This window comes from Pelodiscus sinensis, chromosome 2 (genome assembly GCF_052426305.1).
Source record: "Pelodiscus sinensis isolate ZL-2025 chromosome 2, ASM5242630v1, whole genome shotgun sequence".
NCBI classification, from domain to species: domain Eukaryota; kingdom Metazoa; phylum Chordata; order Testudines; family Trionychidae; genus Pelodiscus; species Pelodiscus sinensis.
In genome coordinates this window covers 70,742,243-70,757,576 of record NC_143053.1, presented here as the reverse complement: position 1 = coordinate 70,757,576, position 15,334 = coordinate 70,742,243, and the positions used below count along the sequence as shown (strand labels likewise).

The 15,334-nt window shown below is 44.0% G+C and overlaps 1 long non-coding RNA gene across 1 annotated transcript in view; it reads left to right on the top strand.

The window, feature by feature from the left end:
• The first annotated feature begins 891 nt into the window (after positions 1–891).
• LOC142826726 (uncharacterized) overlaps positions 892–15,334 on the top strand; it is a 54,777-nt gene continuing 40,334 nt past the window's right edge. Inside the window, exons 1-2 of the long non-coding RNA XR_012900938.2 lie at positions 892–979; positions 8,914–8,992. This is a non-coding gene — a long non-coding RNA (uncharacterized LOC142826726). The remainder of the gene's footprint in view (positions 980–8,913; positions 8,993–15,334) is intronic.

Here is a 15,334-nt window from a genome sequence, read left to right as displayed (position 1 = left end):
CACAGAAGTATTCTCAAACACACTTGCAGAATCTTAAAACAAAATTATTGTCCTAGGCTCTAATTCAGGAAAGAACTTAAGATCTTGCTTAAGGACATGATTAAGTTTAAGTCCTATTAACTTCAATAAGGATACTTGGGTGCTGAAAGTTAGGCACCTATTTTAAGTAACTTACTGAACTGGGAACTCACTGCTCACAAACTTTGTGAAAATTTGGGTACATGTACAGCCTGTGATAGAAAGCCTCTCAGTCCACCAGGACCTGTGTTAACATTCCAAAATTAAAATATTCAGATAGCTTTGAAGTCGTGGTTTGTGTTCTGAAGCCATGGGAGGAGGCCCCAGCCTGCGGTGGGACTTCAAAGTATAATCTACGTAACTAAGTTTAGTATGAGCCCTGCCAGCTGAGGTCTGTCATCCAATCTGGTAAACTTGGTGCCACGTACCCTTAAAGCATCATAACCCCACCTGTTTCTGGTGGGGAGAGAGGAACCTTAAAACTGTCCTCTTTTTGGAGATTCAAGCAAAATATTTCATAGTCATTTGGAAAATAGGCACTCTTACGTGACACATGAGGTATGCTTTATCTTTACCCTCCAGTAAAATAACTGATGTGTAGTGTATGGTATTGGTTTTAGAAATAACCCAACGCTTTAGTTGCCTCTGCCTTTTACCCTCTGGAGTATTACAGCTGTGTAAAGTAAACCTGTCACTCAGAGTAGGGGGTGCCTTACACTTGCTGGTCCAGTTTCAATTACTCTACAAGCGGTAGAACACTGAAAGGGCAGGCTTTGGTTTTTTTTTCTTTTTGATTGTAGAATCTGCAGGGAGTTGCCTTGCTGATGAGTATGGGCCATATCTTGACATGAAAAGAATGATTTTATCTTTGCAGGGTGACCTTATTTCCCAAAGGAAAGCAGGACACTATGAGAGGCTCAAGATGCTCCCCTAAGCCCTGCCATGCCTGCACATGAGACTGGTATGTTCCTTGCCTCCTGTTGCCTCCCCTACATGCAGTACTCTTATGTGAGCCAAGCCTGTTCCTCCCAACCCCACCTGGCTCGATGTTGTTGCTTGTCTGAACTCTCTCCCCTTCCCCTTAGCTGTGCATTCTGGTGTTCCTGTTCACCCTTTCTCTCATTCCTCTGCATCCTCCTAGGTGTCCAAGCCCCGCTTATTTGGACTCTTGTCCCATTTTTCTCTTGCCAACAGCTCAACAGCTGCTTCTGCAAAGAAGTCAGGATGGCTGGGACAAGGCTTTTAAAAAAAGGGACTGTCCTGGCCACAAAGGGAGATATGGGTACCCTTCATTTTGTAATCTAAAAGCTGCAGGTTTGAAAATTACCAAATGTTAAAATGCTTTTTTCCTTGTTCATGTAAAATGTGTTGTTGCCTTTAGCAGTTCTTTGGAACGGGTAGTCCAGTGGTCAGAAAGGCCTTTACGAACATTAACATGACAGCATTCTTGTTGATCAAATCACCTGTCACTGAAGTGTATCTGTGGCAGAGGGGGAGAGACTATGACCTGTCTTAACTGTGCACAACCACATTAAATAACAAGAAGTGATGAATCCTTTCCCTCAATAAAAGTGGGGTTTGCAACAACTTTCAGATTGTCAACTCTTATCAACTTGGCTGAATCTCAGGCCTCCAATCTGTTTTAAGACTACTCAGCTAGGTCACTTTTTGCTAGCCTGCCCTATCTCATTTCTCAGCCTTGCTTTTTCCCTGCATCTACTTTTTCCTGCAGCCCTTTTGTCAATGTACATCAGCAGAAAAAACCAAGGAAAAAATTGGACCCAATCTCTTATGTTCTTCTTAAAAAAAAAAAAAAAAAAAAAAAAAAGACAGTTTTGGGAGCTTAAATTATGAAAGATGAGAATTAACTCATCTTAATGAGTTAAAACAGAAATAATTACAGTAGGAAGTAAAGTGATGTAATCCAGCTCTACAGAAAATTAGAATTGAGGAATTTAGAAATAGAAAATGTACCAGTAGCTTACTGGTAATTATAGCATCAGAGTCAGGGTTTAGCTCCAGGACCCTGTTTTAGTAGGTGTGACAATTAGAATTGAGGAATTTAGAAATAGAAAATGTACCAGTAGCTTACTGGTAATTATAGCATCAGAGTCAGGGTTTAGCTCCAGGACCCTGTTTTAGTAGGTGTGACAATGTCCTGTCCCTCACTACCACCACCTTTTTATACATCAACTACAAGTGTATCTTTGGACACTTGGAAGCTTACAGCAAGTGCTGTCAGTGAAACAGGAGTGTCTATAAATAATATTAAAGACTAACTTCCAGGTGCATTTGAACCCTATAAGGCCTTATTCTACTAAATATCTCTAAAACAAAATTGAGTTGGAATTTACTAATTGGTCCGGTGATGATATGGCTTGGAAAGTTTAATCATATTTAAGAACTGTGCCATGAAATTTGCTGTCAAATTTGACATAACTAAGCTCAACAGCATTCCATCATAAAAATGATATAAAATAACTTGAATCCATACACACTGAACTTTTTAGACCTTCAGATATCAATTTGATAAGTTGTTTAATCATCAGTGTCAGGGACCTAAAATTAAATTTGATACAAAGTGTGTTATGGCCATCTTATACACAACAGAAATTTCAGATCTCCCATACATTACTGTCTTAGCATGATAATACAGCTCAAGAACTGCAGCCATGAGGATAGGGCTTGTGGCACAAGAAAAGCCCTGCGACACACTCTAGCAGTCTTCACTGCCACTATGAATAACCCCTGTGCTCCCACCGAGCCCTCCACAGCTGCAATAGAGCTGGCAGCCAGCTCCCAAGCCCCTTCTTGAGTGGCCAAAGAGAAGGGCCCCTTCCTGGGCTGAAGAAGAGATCCTGGATCTCATTGAGGTTCGGGGAAAGGAGGAAAACCTCCAGTATCTCTGCACCAGATGCAGGAACACAGGCTGTCAGCCATCTGACTATAAATGTGTCAGAAGGGTCACAGCTACACCTAGGAGCAGCTGAACATGAAGGTGAAGGAGCTGAGGTAGGCCTATACCAAGGCCAGGGAGCACCACTCCCAATCAGAGGAAGTCAGGGTGCCACGCCAATCATGACCAGCTCCACCACATCCTGGAAGGGGTGGGGGGTTAGTCTCTCTTCTCCCCTTGCCCCCCTTGCTGGAGACTCTAGGCTGGAGATGCCAGTCACCAGCCTCCCAGAGGGTATGGCTGTCAACAAGGAGAAGGAGGCCAGCACTGACACCATGCCCACCATTCAGAAGTTGATCCTGTCCCTGAATGTCACCCAGGGGTTGGACAAAGCAGGGGAAGGCCAGTCAGGTGAGTTACATTACTTTCCCTAGACACACATGGGAGGAGGTGGTGAGGGGCTGAAGGCTTCTCACTCAGACTTCTTGGCCAGGGGATTGCATACCTGTGCATGTGGAGCACTAGTTCACAACACACAGCTGTAATGAGGCTGCCACACAGGCACCGTGCACTCACAGGGATCCTGCACAGGCCTGTCTTGCCCCAGATCTTGTGGTGAGACACCTTCCCACCACAAGCCAAAGCCACCTCTAAGGAGGATGGGGTCATGGACACACAGCAGTGCCACACAGGGTCAAGCTCGCACTCTTGAGGCAGCATCCACTCCCAGGCAAGTGTGGTGAGGTAGAGGACACCAAGCCCTTGCCCGGGCAGCCTGCTGGGAGGAGGAAGAACGTGGAGGGGACCTCAGAGCACCATCCCCAGCAAGTGGCATCTGCTGCGCTCTCACACCTGCCCCTCCTCCAGAAGGCAGGGATACAAGCCATCTCCCTGTGGGTTGCCACTACTGCCAGACCTGGCATAAAGGGAAGCCAAGCCATTCCATCGCCCTCTCCTCCCAAGCCACCCCATTGCCCTCTTGTCCCACCCGCTAGCTCCCATGCCAGCTATTCCCTGGACCGTGGGGGTAGCAAGGCTCCCCCTGGAATGTCTGTGCCCCGAAGAACAGGGCATGCTGTCCAAGCTGCAGGTGGCCTTGCACAAAGCACATTGCCATTGTCTGAATTGAGACCTTTTGGTGTGGTCTCAGATGAGGGCTGGCTTCATACATAGTGTATACTGGAATGACTGCCCCTCTCTTTGTTCTACGCAGCTGGACTAGCTGTGATGGGGCATGAGCCACATCTCCTGTGCTAGACTCCCAACTCCACAAGACCCACAGGCACTGTCAACCCTGCAGGGACCTTAAGCAGGAACACATAGCCTGCCTCCATTCCCTACAGTGGTCTCTGGAGCAGCAGGACCAGAGATTGGATGCAGACATGGAGGAGCACTATTCTGACCAGGAGCTGCGCTGCACCACCTGGCAGGAGCTGTCCCAAAAGGTCCAGAGCATGTGCAAATCATACAGTGCCACTGCCAACCACCTGGTCTTCTCAGTTTGAGTGGTCCCGTTGCTGTCCCCTGACACCTGCTCCTTCCCAAGCTTCTCCCCCATTCTTACCTCTGTGCCCTCCCCCCCCCGGCTTCTTTCCCTAGCCACCCCCCCCAGTAGCTGAGAGCCCCATGCATGAGGTGGTGAGACCACTTGAGACAGGCACCAGTCCCAGCCCCAGCCCTGAGCCTCTTCCTACCATTCCCCCAACCTGTTTCACCTCCCTCCTCTCCTGTCCTCTCCCAGGTTCTTTCCTCAGTCCCCCCTCCCCAGTTATGTTTACCCCAATTAAAAATTACAGGGTTTATTGTTCCAAAACTGAAGTCTAGGTTGTTTAATTGGAGAGGGGGAGGAGGAAAGGCGCCCTGGAGCACTACAGAGGCTCTTTGTGGGGAGGCCTGGGGGAAGAGTCTCACAGGTGTCCTTGTCTGAAACTCTCCCTTATCGTTTCTCAGATGCACACAGCCCTGCTGGGCCTGCTGGATAGCAGTAGTGTGCAGCTGCTCAAAGGCCCTTGCAAACTGCTTGGCCTCTGGCCTCCACTCTGGTAGGAATGTCTTCCCCTTATTTTCACAAATACTGTGGAGGACACAGCAAACTATCACCACTTGGTGGACATTCAGCTCACTGAGGTCCAGCCAGGTGAGGAGGCAGTGGAACCTCCCTTTAAGATGGCCAAAGGTGCCCTCCACAACTATGTGGGCCCTGCTGAGCCTGCTATTGAAATGTTCCTTGCCTTGGTCAATGTGTTCCATGTAGGGATAAATCAGCCAGAGAAAAAGAAGGTAAGCTGCATCCCCTCCCCCGCCACCCAATGCACATGGGAATGTCTGTGTCCCTGACCCTGATGGTGCAGTTGAGGGGAGAGAGGAAAGTGAGAGTGCCAGTCTGCATCTTCTGGTAGAAGCTGGAGTTGTGGAAGATGTGGGCCTTGTGCACCTTCCCCAACCAACTGATGTTGATGTCCATAAAGTAGCCTCATTAGGCCATGAGGGCCTTCAAGACCATGGGAAAGTACCCATTCTGGTTGATACTATTAGAGGCCTGGATGGGGGTTTGGGTGCTGTCAATAGTCTTCCATTTCCGCAGTTGCTCACCCAGGATGATGACCCCACCCACTGGGATGGTGCCGATTGGTCCTCACGCCTATAGAAGGAAACAGAGAATTACAGGGTTGCCAGAGCTCTCAGGAGTTCCTTGAGCCAACCTCTTCCTCCCCTTTCCTACACATCAGGATCAACGCCAACTTATCCCATCCCATGTCAGGGCTTTGTGAAGGCAGGACTGATAAATCTGCCAGGGAAGGACCTTCCACCCCCATCTTGCTTAGAGACACAATCCAGCAGTTCACCACCCTTCTAGGACAATAGTACGAGAGTCAGAGCTGCATGCATATGGCCCCAACAGTCGATCTCCCCACACTGAACTGGTTCCCAGTGGAGCAGTAGTCCGGCTTGGTGAGATTCCAGAAGGTGACCTGCTTCTGGAGGGGGATGGAGAGTCACATGTGGGTGTCCTGTTACCAGATGGTAGTGGCAAGCCACTCTCACAGTTTCTTGAAGGTGCATTTCAGCATATGGAAATTCTGGAGCCACTGTTGGTTATCCCACTGCTCCATGCTGATATGGTCCCACCAGTCAGAACTGGTGTCTAGTTGCTAGAAGTGGCAGTGCACAGGGTCCAGGGGAGGGTGGGAAGGGTTGTGCTGCATGAGTAGCATGTGAAAGAGGAGAGGAGGTGCCCCGCAGGGAGCGGCGGGTCTTGTTCCTGCAGAAACATGAAGGCAGCCTCGGGTAGTTGCACCAGGAGGTGCAGCAGCAAGTCTGAGCCAGCAAGTGCTTTCCACCAGGTCCGGCTCCATGGCTGGAGTGCTGTGGTGTCTGTAAGGGCAATGAGAGCAAGAAGTGAGAAAAGTCTGTTGTTCCTCAAGGCAGTAGGAAAGGTGAAAAGCCTGAGACACAACTGTACAGGGGAGTCCCTTTAAGCACAAGCCTCAAGCAGCAGCAACAGGAGGTGACTGTTGAACTGATGCCCTGCCTGATGTGCTACTGGGGGGAGGGTTAAAGCAATTCATCCTCCAATCCATGTGGACGCTTTATTTCAAAACAGCTCTGTGCCATTTTGATAGGCATTTGTAGTGTGGACACGCTATTCAGAAATAAGCTATTTTGGAGATTTTATTCCAAAATTGCTTATTTCAAAATAAGCGGTTAGTATAGACGTACCCTGAGTGTAGTCTTAAGCATTGCAAATAAGCAGACTTACTAAGAAAGGGTATGTCTACACTAGCTTATTAGTTCGAACTACCTACTCCGTGCTGTGTGTAGCCGTGGGCACGGAGTTCGGACTAAGGGGGATTTAAAAATGGCGGTGCCCGGGAACATGCAAATGAAGCCTGGGATATTTAAATCCCGGGCTTCATTTGCAACCCCGGTTGCCCTCATTTGCCTACCTAGTTCAAACTAACGAGCTAGTGTAGACATACCCTAATTGTCTTAAATTCAACTCCACCGTCTCATACTTACCCCGACTGCTGCTGATGTCACCTGGTGCTCTTAGTTGATGTCCCATGCTGCTGTGTGTGCACTGTATGTCCCAAGGGCTAGCTTTGCTTCACATGATGGGAAGTGCTCTGGTCCCATGTTAAACAAAGCCTTCGACTTCCAAAATGGGATCTGTAAGTACCTTAGGGGATTATTCACAGTCCTGCAGGGCCTGTATGTTCACACATCACTGCAATGACAGGCTAACCAAAACAATACTCACTTGGCAGTGTGCACCCTGTCATTATTATGTAATGGGGTCAAATTTAATAACATATATAACTACCCAACTGCATGTGCATTTGATTCTTCACCAGAGTCCTGTGGCTGCTCTCTCAATGGAAGGGTGGGGGTATGTAGTGAGCTATTCACCATAATGTCACTGCTGTGACATATCGCTGCATCTGTCACTGAGGACAACTTAGCATACCACATTAACAGGTGGCATCTGGGCTATGAGCTGAGATCCCGGGCTTCATTTGCAACTCCGGTTCGAACTAGGGTAGTAGTGTAGACATACCCTAAAAGTTTGGCTTCTGTTTTGGTACAGATTTCCCCAGGCACTCTGGCAGGAATGTCTAGGATACTGAGTACAATGTGCTTTCCTATGGAAGGACTAGGAACATTCGCTTCTTTTCTGCCTTGCAGCACCTGATTGTGGATAGACACGTAAACAAAGAAGTAACGATCCATGGGCTCACTTTTAGCTTTTAACTTGGCCTATGAATTCCTCCTTGGACTAGGACGGTAACTGTGATATACATTGGAATATTTTGACTGCATCTACGTATTTTAAATACAGCTGTCAAATCATAGATGAAATCTTGAGTTTACTTCCTCCTCAATGTATTGGCATTTCTCGGTGTCATCTATCCGCGCGACCTGTCTACTTTTTCTGTGACACACTGATTTTACTGGATTCTTTGAAAAATCAAGGCCCTGGCACTGTACTATGTCCAAGGATAGCTGAGTTTCAGTGCTCTGATGCAGAGCCACCCAACCCTTGCAAAGGGGAAGGCTGCCTAATTAGGGGCCATCTGACTTATACCAGCAAAAACTTGAAATAGCTTTAAGCTCCTCTCCATCCTGCCCATGCCACACCCTTGGAATGTCTCTAACAAGCCTCCTCTTCCCCTTATATAGACACTGATGAAGGGTGTCTGGCTTAGAAGCGGAAAACAGGATCTGCAGACTTAGGCCAGGAGAGAGTGCCAGTCACATGTGGAACTTTCCACCAGCTAACACTGGCTGCTTTACGGCCATTTTACCTGCTTATGTGGTACAAAACAGCTTTATTAGATTGCAGAATATGGACCTCAGGATCGGGGACATCACTGAAGGCCCACTGTATAGATTAACTGCAGTTAGTGGGAGTTTTGCCTAGTATGGTTAACTGTATTCATGTAACAGTTATAGGAAATTCCTTCCCTTTCTTCACACTAATGAATTCTGGCTGCTGCTTAGTTTGAGAATATGCAGAAACTGTTGTGCACATTTACCAAATATAAAGAACTTTAAGGCTACGTCTACACTGGCAGCTTCTTGCGCAAGAACTGTTTTGCGGAAGTGTTCTTGCACAAAAAGTCTTCCACAAGAGCATGTCTACACTGACACGTGCTTTTGCACAAGAGTTGTGCTTTTGTGCAAGAGCATCTATGGCAGTGTGGACACTCTCTTACACAAGAAAGCTCTGATGGCCATTTTATCCATACGGGTTTCTTGTGCAAGAAATTCATGTTGCCTCTCTACACTTGCGCAAGAGGGCTTATTCCTCATGGGGACAGGAATAGCTCTTCGGAAGTACTGTAAATTTACTTGTACAAGAACGTGCATTCAGTGTAGACACTCGGCAAGTTTTTGCGCAAGAAGGCTCAATAAGATTAGAAGTTCACATAACAGTTAATGTTTTTCTTGTTTTCTTTTTATCTCTTCTGCTTCTCATATATTCATATTTTTTTCAGCTGCTGTAGTTGAATACTGAACACGTGAAAATGAAACCATTTTAAGGAAAATTTCTTCTTACCAGCCCACACTTTCAAGGTACCCAAGATAAGTTTGTTGTGACACATCACTTTTCTGCTGATACCTGCGCTACTTAGGCAAGATTACTTATCTGTGCTACGTGGGCCAAATTCTTCCCCTGAATCATGTGGCATTACATCAGTAATGAATTTGATCCTTTGCCACTAGTCTTTTCTCTTGCTTTCCTTCCTTTATCTTATTGAATGTTTCATTTGCATCTGCTATAACTACCTAACATCTGTCTTCAAACTCTGTGGATGTACTTTATTTTAATTTCATGCTTTTCTACCCAGTATTTTCTGTAAAATGTTTTATGCAGCTTACTGTAATTTTATCCCATTCTAATCTGTGTTCTCCCAAATACTAATAGAAATGAATGTTCGTTTTAATTTTATGTATGCCATTCAAGCTCTTTCTTCCAAAAAATCCCATCTCAAAGACTGAGTTCATTGCCATGCTCTAGTCTTCTCCCGCCCCCTGATGTTAACACTATTGCATTTTCTTTTATAAGGAAGCATTTTTAAATGGAAGACAAATCAGTAGCTTCTTGTAGTTGAAATAGGAGCTGTGAATTTTCATCTTTCCTTCAGTGGACAGTGGGGACTTTGCATGTTATCAGCTAATTCTAACAATGACAATTTAAAATGAACACTTGAATTCTGTTCATTCATTTGGTCACCCCTGACTTAGACTTTCAGAAAACCTTTGACAAGGCACCTCCCCGAAGACTCTATAACAAAGGAAGCAGTAATGAAATTAGGGGAAGATCTTCTCATGCATCAGTACATGCTTTGGACGAGGAACAAAGAACAGGAATAAAGTCAATTGTTTGACAGGTCTGAGACAGCAAAGACAGCACAGTTCCCCAGGCATTTGTACTGGGACCAGCACTGTTCAACATATTAATAAGTGATCTGGAAAAAAGGGGTAAACAAATAGGTGGCACCATTTGCAGATGTTACGAAGCTACTCAAGATAGTTCAGTCCACAGCAGACTGCAAAGAGTTACAAAGAATCTCACAAAACTGGGTAATTAAGCAACAAAATGACAGTTGAAATCCAATGCTGATAAAAGCAAAGTGATGCATGCTGGAAAATATAATCCAAACTATATATATAAAATAATGGGCTCTAAATTAGCTGTTGCTACTCAAAGATTTTTGTTTCATTATGCACCGTTCTCTGAAAACATCCACTAACAATGTTAGGGACCATTAGGAACGGATATATAATAAGACAGTAAATATAAAGCCATTATATGAGTTCACAATACACTCACATCATGAATACTGCAAGCAGTTCTGGTTGCCCCGTATAAAAAAGATATATCCTTTTCAAGATACTCTTGAATCTGGCAACCCTGGGAAACAGGATATGCCAGATTAAAAAAATTCCTGGCCAAGGAGTGCACTATGGTCTCTGCACATGAGGGTGGGATAAGTGCTGGGTGTTTACCTGGTGCCCGCCTCCTGGGGGCAAACATGGCTCCGAGTTCGCTGCCACTATGGGAGCAGCTGGGAAAAGCTTTGTGGGAAGTATGTCACTGTGCTGCTGTTCCCCCAGCTGAGGGGTGGGAGGAAGTGGTAATGCAGGGAGCTGGTTCCTCCTTCATCTGCCAGGGTCTGTACCCAGGTTGTTCCCAGATTAGGGACACCTGAAGTATGGAGGTTCATATGTATTAAACTGGAAAAGGTACAGAGACAACAAAAATGACTAATGGTGTGGAGCAGCTTCCATATAAAGTGAGATGAAAGAGGCTGGGAATTTTCATCTTGGCAAAGATGCAATTAAAGGGTGGGATATGCTAGAGGTCTACCAATCATGAATGGTGTAGAGAAAATAAATAAGGACGTGTTATTTACTCCTGTACAGAACAAACAAAACAGGGGGTCATCCAATGAAATTAATAGGCACCAGGTTTAAAACTTAAAGGGAAGTTTGTCTTCACACAATGTGTGGAACTCACTATCGGGAGATATTGTTGCGAAGGTCAAAAGTAACACTGTGTCTGAACCAGAATTAGATATGTTCTTGAATAAGTCAACTGCTTTTAGCCAAGATGGTCAGGGATTCAACCATGTGTTCTAGGTGTCCCTAGCCTCTGTTTCCCAGAAGTTGGGACTGGATGACAGAGACCAGTTTACTGGGCCCTATTCTATTCATTCCCTCTGAAACATCTGCCATTGTATCTTGTGTTCCAAAGTGAGTATGGCCATTTGTCTAGAATAACTAGTGTGAGGCAGTCTGCTGTGTTTGAGATAGCTAAATCATTTACAGAAAGAGTAACAGGAAGGATGCAGAGGGATTGAAATGTGAAGATGGTTCTTCTGTGTGTGAGAGAGAGCTTTGCATCTATATGTGATTTTAAATCCTGGGGGTTCCATCCACTGGAATTTGAGCTTCCTGTGGTGAGACCCTACTTATCAAGACTCCGTATTTCTACATGAATTTTCCAACAGAGTACTTAGTTTCAGAACAGCCTTGGAGAACTTTGACCTCAGTAAGGAGAATCCAGGATGGCTGTTCTCCAAGAGGTACCATGGCTGGCTTATAAGCTTTAAAAGACTGTGTGTGTGATGTTCACTTCCCCTATAAAACTTTACAGTTGGACATTTGTACTTAGCTAGGATTGCAACAGTGAATTAAAGGTTTTGTGCTTCAAAAAGAGTCATCTGGCTGTTCTCCAGTTCAGAAGCCAATCTAACATGTCCCCTCAGAGTGCAATGGAGTGCTCTGGAAGGGAGTCAAACTATTAAACTGACAACATGTAGGAACAAAATGTTCCTGTATTTGCTTCACACTTCAAAAAATGGCTAATAGTGGTGTCCATGTAGAGCTTGTATGTGAGCTAGTGAATTATAGTTCTCCAAAGGCACTGCAGATCTAAAGTATAGTTTTTTCATTTTATGGCAAGCTGTGAGGTTTGGGCCTTTTTAATTAAATTTGGAATAATGTGCACTCAGCTGTATGTAGAAAAGCTGTAATTCCATCAAGGAGTTATGCATCAAGTGAAACATAAGAGAAACCACTGTTAATATTAACCCTAACTCTGAGGCAGCATAAGAACCTTTACACACATTCTTGTTGTAAGTAATTACTTTTAAATCAAATGTCTATTCTATATTGATCTCTATGGCACACTCATCCCTGTAGTATTAGCACCTTCTAGTTGGACATTAAATATTATGACCACATATTTGTCAAGCGTGTGTTTGTACTCTCATCCTCTTGCCAAAGGGGGAAGCGTGTGCAGTGGCGTGTCTTGTTTTGAAAGGGTTTATAATTATTGAATCAATATACCTCTTACTGTGCCTTTTATATCAGAAAAATCATAGTCAAAGAAATATGCCTTGCACTTGGAGCAGCAAGTGGTGAGGTTTGTGATGGTCTGTAGTTTCTGGGGGGAGTTTATTACACAGCTTAGGACCATTCCCAGAGAAAGTTCCCTCTCCTATACAGGCAAGGTTTACTCTTGTTGCTGAGTGTTCCATTGTGCCATTGGAGTGCAGCTATCACCCATACTCCATCTCACAACTTTAGATGTCTTTGAGGTATCCTTGGACCAGACTATGGAGTGCTTTGAAAATAAGGATCAAGACATTCAACTTGATTAGAAATTTGATGGGAAGGAAGTATAGAAAGCAGCAGATAGGTGTGATGCTCTCACAATAGCCTGTGTTGCTGAGGAGATACTCTTGGAGTTTCCTAGGTGCTGAAGGTTCATGCCCAGGTATATTGCATTGCTGTAGTGCCAGCTGAGGTGTGATGAAAACATGAACAACTGTTGGATCTTTGTCCTCAGGGATGGGATGGAGTCTTCTACTTCGCTGGAGGGATTAGAAAGCCATACTTGTGGCTGTTGAGAGCTCAGCATCAGCAAGGAATTGGAGTGCATTGCACAACCACAGCCTGAGCTGCCCAGTTGGTTTCTGTTGTTAGGGCTTGTGCAATGAGATGTCCACACCATTTATGTCTGTGTAAGCTAAGGTGATCCCCTGGGAAATTTGGCCTGTTTCTAATATATAGCCATTATTTAAGAAATAACAATTGAAAGACCATGAAGGACTGTTAATACCAGTTAGTCATAACTCTCCAGAACATAATTTGAAACTTGATACATTTTACTCTATAGTCTATGAATAGCTAAATAGGACCAAAAGCTTCAGGGGGTTGCCGAGTTAGTCTGTACAGGATAAACTTAAAAAACAACAAATAGTCTGGTAGCACTTTAAATACTAACAAAACATGTAGATGGTGGTATGAGCTTTTGTGGGCACAACCCACTTCTTCAGATGACCAGAGTGTTGGAGGTCCATAACTAAAATAAATAGAAATAGGGGAGGAAACAAAGAGGTAGTGGGTATAAAAAATATATCAAGGGGAAATGTAACAGGAAAAACAAATAGTCTATAAACACCTAAAGACTGGATAGTCAAAAGAGGGAGATAAGAACCATTAGTAGGCAATAGAGAAGAAGAGTACTAACACCAGATACTATACAGACAATCATTGGCACCTTCATTGTTTGGTAGGTTGATAATGCCCCAGCCATCTGGTATCTTTATTTAATCCATTAGCATGAGTATCAAACTTGTGAATGAACTGTCGTTCCAGTCCTTCCCTGTGTATTTGGCTTATGGAATTGGTCTATAACAAAACAGCCCCTTGAAGATCTGTTAATGAGTGCCCTGGTAGATTGAAGTGTTCCCCAACAAGTTTTTGTATGTTCCCTTTACGGATATCTGATTTGTGTCCATTAATTCTTTCCCGTAGGGACTGTCCGGTTTGTCCAATATATATTGCAGTAGGGCATTGCTGGCATTTGATGGCATAGATTACATTCCTGGATGTGTAGTTAAATGAATCTCTGATTTGGTGGTGTATGTGGTTGGCTCCAGTAATGAATTTGCTTGTATAGATATGTGCGCAGAGTTGGCATCAGGGCTGATTGAAAGCCTGGATTCCTGGATGTTTTATGATGTGGTTGTGTAGCATTGTTGCCGCCGAGAATTTGTTTCAGGTTGGAGGGTTGTCTGTAAGCAGGAATAGGCCTTTTCCCCCCAATTTTCACCAGAAAATTCAGACTTAAGTTGATTGAAACATTTTGCAAATTTGTGTTGAATTTCCCAAATTGTTTCAGCCAGGAGGAAAAATATCAAAACATGTCCTTCTTTGACATTTTTTTTGAAACAAAACACTTTGCTATGTTGATTCAATTTTTTTTATTTTTAAATTAAAAATGAATTTAACTTAGAAACTTCAGTTTTATTCAACCCTTTCTTAAGGGTCAATGTTCAAGTGACTAACTTGTTTGGGGATGAACAAAACTTTTTATTCTACCCAAAACATTTTTTTTTAATTTAGCAAACAATTAAAAGAAAACACCTTATTTTTTTAGGTTGACTTAACCAGTGAGGATATGCCTATACTAGGAATTTATTTTGAAATAACTCATTTTGAGATGATTTTTGAAATAATAATTTTGAAATTGCATGTCCACATTATAGGAAAGCCTTGAAATTAGTCCAAGGCAGGTTCCGTTAATGTGGATGCACTATTTCAACTTAGAACTCCAGGAATCACTGGGGAAGAAACCACTTTGAGAAGCAGCTTCCTGCAGCTCCTCTTGGCCGCAAAGAGCAAAATGGTGCCAATGGGAGATGCAAGGCTCTGTAGCCGTGGCACAGTAAATAAACAAACCAAGGCGGCCAGTTAATGTGTTTCTAAAAGTGGTTTCACGGAGCACTTTCAGAAACAATGCCCTAGTGTAGACTGAAAGTCAAAGTGCCCTATATATTTTTTTCAAATACAAAGGATTCCGTCTGAGGATTTATTAGTCATTTTCAGTTCTGCAAAATATCTTACTCATTTCCATTCAGAAAGCATAATTACTACTAACACTGAGACTCCATGATCTATTTTTTCTTAGTCATTAGTATAACAAATTGTTCTGGTTCTATGATTTGTGATGGCATGCAGGGAGCCCTGAGCCTCTGATGGCTGATTAATCACCTGTGAAGCTATGCTACAGTGCAGCTTAGAAGGAACACTGGTTGAGGGCCAAATCCAACTCTTATTTCAAATAACTCCAATGGCTGGTGATGGACACTGAATGGGCAGGGCTGTGCATTACTACAGAGAATTCTTTTTAGGTGTCTGGCTGGTAGGTCTTGCCCACAGATCAAGGCCTAACTGAACCTCATATTTGAGGTTAGGAAGGAATTTCCCCTGACCTTGAGGGTTTTATGTCTTCATCTGCATTGTGGGTCACTTAGAGGTATAAACTAGTACAAAAGATGGAGTCTCTGTATCTTGAAGTCTTTAAATCATGATTTAAGAACTTCAGTAACTCAATTAGAG